The sequence below is a fragment of the Microtus ochrogaster genome (assembly GCF_000317375.1).
Source record: "Microtus ochrogaster isolate Prairie Vole_2 chromosome 14 unlocalized genomic scaffold, MicOch1.0 chr14_random_3, whole genome shotgun sequence".
In the NCBI taxonomy this organism is placed as follows: Eukaryota; Metazoa; Chordata; class Mammalia; order Rodentia; family Cricetidae; genus Microtus; species Microtus ochrogaster.
Genome location: NW_004949098.1, coordinates 5,870,645 through 5,877,575, shown reverse-complemented (window position 1 = coordinate 5,877,575; position 6,931 = coordinate 5,870,645).

Below are 6,931 nucleotides of genomic sequence, written 5' to 3'. Positions count from 1 at the left end.
GTAAGAAAGACAGCCCTGCAGAAGGAGCTGGGGGAGGGGGGTTTGTGCTCTCTTCCAGGACAAGAGAAGCGGTATCCAGAAGAGCACAGGAAGCCTGGCGCACAAGCTGAAGGTGGCTGGGCTCCCTTACAGGGGACCCTGAGGCCTGCCCAGTAGTCAGGCACTCACCCCTCTGGGTGGGTAGGCTTAGTGTAGGAGCTTAAAACTGTTCTTGAGCACTGGTCTTAGCATACAGCAGGGCAGGGTTGGGGAGGGGTGCTGGGGGGCTGGGTGGCGCAAAAGAAAGACAGCCCTGCAGAAGGAGCTGGGGGAGAGGGGTTTGTGCTCTCATCCGGGACAATCTGCCCCTGGATAGCACACACTCACCTGTCCAGATGGGATTCCTCAGCAACTAAAAACCTAACTCTTACATCTTAAATTAACCCATTTCTATTAATCTGTGTATCACGAGCAGATTGTAGCCTACCAGTAAGTTTCTGCTGTCCTTTTCCTTTGGCAGATACATGGCATCTTCTTGACTCTGCCTAATCTCTCTATAGATCTCTTCCAACCTGGCTATATTCTGCCTTGACATAGGCCAAAGCATCTTTATTCATGAACCAATAAGAACAACACAATACAAAAAAAATATTCCATATCATTGTTACTTTTCTGTCTAAATAAAATAGAAAATTTTAACTGTAACGTAGTAAAATTGTGTATAACAAGACAATTATTAAGTTAAAATTATAGTTAAAATATTTAGTCCATTTACATTTGGCAAATTAAGGAAAATTCTCTATCATCTATCCTATCTTTGTGAGTCTTAAGTTTCACATTTAATTTATCTTTTATTATAACTAAGGAAAGATGTAACTATAACTATCTTTCTTCAAGTCTACCCCAGACCCCAGAAGATTATAATATCATCACCTTATAATTAAATAAGAAGTACATTGTAAGCAACTTCAAAAGTTCTAGAAATGACAGAGACAAAATTCTTCAGTAACATTGTGGCATCTGTCTTCAACCTACAGGCCCACAGTATTCTGCAGACTTTTCACTATAGCTGGAAATTTAAGGATATGTTCTGCCTTGCAATGGCAAAGTTTGTCAGTTGATTTCTTCTGTTTCCTACAGAATGTCTGACAGTTTCTTCTGTGAAGCAGGAACCATGGAGGAACATCCTATCTTTTGTAAAGTTCATCAGTCACTTTTCTGTGAGTCTTGCATGTCTAGTTCAAACAGCATACCATCAAGCAGTCCAGGCAAGAGTAATTTGTTGTCCAAATGGCTAGTCTTTTGACATCGAAGGGAAGCTGAAGTTTCTTCAGTGCCCTATCAACTTCTCTGAAGAAATTAGTATTGCCAGAAGTAGACATGTGTTGTCTCACTATTGAGGAAAGTCTAAGTCCTTTAAACATTTTAAATACCATATTCTGTAGGTCTTTGAAAGTTTAAAATAATAACTATCTTAAATATGTCTCTGTACACCTAAAGAAATCTAACTAACATGACTACAAGTTTGACTATTAAAAATGGTTATCTATTAACCCATAATTTTAATTATATACTGTATTTTTAATGAACTTCATAAACACAATACTATAAACAAGAGAAAAAAATACATATACACAGTGTAACAAAATTGACCTTAAATTTGTATCAATAGAACAAGATCCATACCAATGAAAAGTATTTATCTCTATATTTTATTGCACTTTAAATACAAACATTTATAAACAATCATTTTGGGGATTTGGGCACAGTTTTCACCAAACTGTTTCTTGCTGTTTGTTGGGTAAGGTATTTTTAGGGTTCACAGATAACTTTCAGGTGGTCTTCTTCCATCAAACAACATTAGCACATTAGCCTGGAAGGAATCCTCAGGTTCACATCTTCTGTGGAAACAAAAGCAGAACCTCTTTTCCAAAGTAGCATATCCTTAGACTCAAATTTTGAAGTCAAGATACTTTTAAAATATATGTGGTAGTTTAGCTTAACAGCCCCAAGAATCAAATGTCCTTCTGCAGTTAGCTCATTAACAGTCAAACAATTCAAAGAAAACACAATAACATACATAATCCAGACGCCTTGCATATTTTCCATCTTTACATGAATTTTTTACTATTACTTTTTTATATTTATTTTTTAATCTTTACTCCATTAATTTATGACACTGTCTGTACTCTTTCTTCTCTCTCTCTCTCTCTTAAGCCTATGTACAATTATCCAACACTGTGACCAATTTAGAGGTTTTTGTTTGTTTGTTTGTTTTGTTTTGGTCTGAATCTGTCTTTATTGTGTAACTGTAATCATTTTCTGAACAGGAGCTCCTTTTTTTCCCCAAATGCTAAGCAGGCACAGTTAGGACCATCTCTGCAGCACTGCCTGTTGACTCTGCCCTGTCCAACATGTTAGAGGTATGTTCACTGTCTCTGTGAACCATACTCACTGTCCTAGCTCCACAGACACAGTGGGTCTATGGCTCCATTAAGCAATTTGTAACATGCTGCTAACAGACCCCATCTAAGTGTACTATAACAGTACTTCAGGAAAGAACAAGAGCCATTGGTGCAACTAGCATGAACCAGGAAAATGACATTAAAGAAGTCTTACAGTTCCTGGAGCTAACATTGAATCAGAAAATCTTCTCAGAGTTTCACCTCTGCTCCCTGCCAGCAAACAGAGTCTATTTGAAAAAAAAAATGTGGCTACTAAGAAGCTGTGTTTGATTCCCATTTTTGTGGGTCTTGAAGCCCTCTTTTGTTCTTAATGATTTTTTTTAGTTTTTTATATTGATTTTATTGAGATATACATTTTTCTCTGCTCCTCTCTCTTCCTCTCCCCTCCCCTCCTACCCTCTCCCATTTTTCCCATGCTCCCAGTTTACTCAGGGAACCTTGTCACTTTTTACTTCCCGTGTAGATTAGATCCATGTATGTATCTCTTAGGGTCCTCATTATTCTCTGGGATTGCGAGTCATAGGCTGGTTTTCTTTGTTTTAGACATAAAAGCCACTTATGAGTTAGAACATGTGATGTTTGTCTTTCTGGGTCTGAGTTACTTCACTAAATATGATGTTTTCTAGATCCATGCATTTGCCTCTAAACCTCAAGATGACACTATTTGTTAATGCTGTTTAGTACTCCTTTGTGTAAATATACCACATTTTCCTTATCCATTCTTTGGTCAAGGAACATTTAGATTGTTTTCAGTTTCTGGCTATGAAAAATAATTTTGCTATGCACATAGTAGAGCATTTGTCCTTGTGGTATGATTGATCATTTTTTGGGTATATACCCAAAAGTGGAATTGCTGGGCCTTGAGAAAAGTTGTTTCCTAATTTTCTGAGAAATCTACATAATGATATCCAAAGGGGCTGTACTAGTTTGCACTCCCACTAGTAATGCAGGAGTGTTCCCTTAACCCTAGTTCCTCTCCAGCATAAGTTGTCATCAGTGTTTTTGATCTTGGCAATTCTTACCAGTATAAGATGGAATCTCAGACTTGCTTTGATTTTCATTTCTCTGATGTCTAATGATGTTAAATATTTCCTTAAGTGTCTTCCAGCCATTTTAGATTCCTCTGTTGATAGTTTTCTTTTGTTTTGTTTTGTTTTGTTTTTTGAGACAGGGTTTCTCTGTGGCTTTGGCTTTGGAGCCTGTCCTGGAACTCCCTTTGTAGACCAGGCTGGCCTCGAACTCACAGAGATCCGCCTGCCTCTGCCTTGTTGATAGTTTTCTGTTTAGGTTTGTACCACATTTTTTATTGGATTACTTATTCTTTGGATGACCAATTTCTTGAGGTCTTTTTATATTTTAGAGATCAGACTTCTGTCTCATGTGGTGTTGGTGATGATCTTTTCCCATCCTAAAGGCTGCTGTTTTGTCTTGTTGACTGTCTTTTGCTTTACAGAAGCTTCTCAGTTTCAGGAGGTCCCAATTATCAACTATTTCTCTCGGTGTCTCTTCTACTGGGGTTATATTTAGTAAGTGGTCTCCCATGCCAATGTGTTCAAGAGTACTTCCCACTTTCTATTCTATGAGGTTCAGTGTAGTTGGCACGATGTTGAGGTCTTTTACCCATTTGGGCTTGAGTTTTATGCCTGGTGATAAATATGGGTCTATTTTCATTCTTCTACTTGTTGATATCCAGTTATGCCAGCACCATTTATTGAATATGCTTTCTTTTCTCCGTTTTATATTTTTTGCTTCTTTGTCAAAAAATCAGGTGTTTGTAGGTGTATAGATTAATATCAGGGTCTTCAATTTGGTTCTATTGGTTCTCCCGTTTGTTTTTATATCAATACCAGGCTGTTTTCAGTACTGTAGCTCTGTAATAGAGCTTGAAGTCAGGTAATGTGATACCTCCAGAAGATCCTTTACAGTACAGGAATGTTCTGGTTATCCTGGAGTTTTTGACCTTCCATATGAAGTTCAATACTGTTCTTTCAAAGTCTGTGAAGAGTTTTACTGGGCATTGTATTTAATCTGCAGATTGCTTTTGGTAACATTGTCATTTTTACTATGTTAATTCTACCTACCCAAGACTATATTTTCAGGGATCATTTCCATAGTAAATTTTTGTAGATTTTATGTGGATCCATACTCCAGACAGTGGGTGCTATTTGTAGATGGAAACTGCTCATTTGTTTCCCAGCCACCCAGACCTGAATAATCACACAGAAACTATAATAATTACAACACTATTTGGCCTATTGGCTCAGGTTTCTTATTAACATACTCTTACATCTTAAATTAACCAATTTCTAATCATCAGTGTATCACCACAAGTTTGTGGCCTACGAGTAAGGCTCTGGCATTCTTCTTCTTTGGCAGCTACATAGTGTCTCCTTGACTTTGCCTACTTGCTCTCTCTCTCTCTCTCTCTCTCTCTCTCTCTCTCTGTCTCTCTCCATATATAGTCCAGCCTGACTATATTCTGCCCTATCATAAGCCAAAGCAGGTTTATTTATTAATAAATAAGAGCAACAAATATAAAGAAGGACACACACATCACATATATTCTGTACCCACTGTGTTTCTGTTTTTATACATTGATAACTTCCTTGGTTTGCAAGATTTTCAGTGTTTGATGCTAGCCAGTTTCTGTAAGTGTGGTTGCTACTGAATGGATATGAGCTAAATATTCATTCTTCATCGTTTAGTGAAGTGTTCATCTTAATTTGTTGGGACACCATTAGGTTTTATTTAATAACATGCATGTGTATGTATACACATGTATATGAATGCAGGTACCTGAGAAAACTAGAGGCATTGGATTGCACTGAAATTGAAGTTATAGAATAAAACTCAGGTTCCAAGTAAGAGCAGTATCAGTTATTAACTATTGAGACATCACTCCAGCCCTATTCATTAACTTTTCCCACTGGGCACCAAAAGACTCCAGATATTCCCCTTTGGTTTCAGCATAATTCTCTTGACTTAATTATAGTTTAGCAACCAAATCGCTATTTAGTGATCAGAAATGATGGCAATTATTTCTTCTGTTGTTTCAGTGAAATGAAAAGCCCAAAATGACAAGGTGAATGACCCACCTCTATCAAAATAATCTCTCTTAATAATCAAAGACCAAAGTTGGACATTAGTAGAAAATCATGGTTCATTGCTCTTCTTAGTTAATGTGCTAAGGAAGTAACGATGACATTTGACATTTAGTAAAATCAGATAATACCCCTTGAATGGAAATACTTCAATGTTTAAATCATTGTCTCTTAGTTGGCTCTGTAGATGATTTTTCAATAAGATATTTGGTGTTCCTTTCAAGGCAGTTCATCCCAAACTACTTCTACTCCAAATCTATAATAAGATAATGAATTATATAACACAATTGTTGAAGTTCAAATGTTTTGAAAATCATTTATTTGTCAAAAACAATAACGCATGGAGATCTAGGCAGTAAATAGGTCACATTGAAGTTTCTTGATTTTGTTTATAAATCAGGCATTGGAAACAGGAAAAATAAATGAGCACAAATAAAATTTCCGTTTTAAACTGAAATAAGTTCAAAGAAATTAAACTGGTATGGCAGGTTGTCTTTTTGTTCTCAGATTTTGAAATCTTTTGTTTAATGAGAAAAACAACTGGAGCACTTGAAAAGACCTTCAAGTATCTATGCATCTGCCTTGATCAATACCTGGCACATTGTAGTTTTTGTAGGCTTGTTGCTCCTGTCTGTTATGCAGTCCTGTTATCCCAGGGAGCAGGAGTGAAAAGATGCAAATGCAACAGCACATACTCCAGGAGATCCCAAAAAGAAACTCTTTATTGTAAGCAGGTTGGGGGTTTTATGGGGTTAGGGGAAAAAAAGTTGCTGTGGGAATGTTTCTGTTGGTGTGTTACAACTGGCTAGGAGTACAGGTCATTAGTTACTACACTTTTGGTCCACTAACAGGTTGTCTTGGCTAATTTTGCTTACTCATTGTCAGTTTGCATGCACTTACTGTGCTTGTGCTATTGCCCTGCTGCTTCTCACCATTTTTTAATAAATTGGGCAATGTAGTATAAGTTATGAATTTTCATAACCCCATCTTGGGGACCCCTCCAGCTTTCTGGACTTTGCCTGTCTTAGGTTGGCCTGCCCAAAAGGCTCATACCTATCTTTGACTAATAGTCCTTGAAGGTTTCAGTCCCTAGAAGGTATCAAAAAGTCAGAAGTAAGGGGAGACTTTTAGGAAAACTAGGGCTTTAAATAGCCTTCTGTATTTGCATTAGTCAAGCATGGACCACCTCCCTTTATCCCATCCTTGGCCAACAAATGTAGTATAAGTTGTATAGGATTAACAAACTTTTTGTTGGGCCAAAATTGTCTCAGAGCCTGTACCTTGAGGCCTGTAGGACAGAGAAAAAGCCTGGTTCAAGTTTGAGGTATATTTTCAAAGTTACCCAGGATGAGACACCAAATCTAAGTAGACATCCCTCCAGCCAGA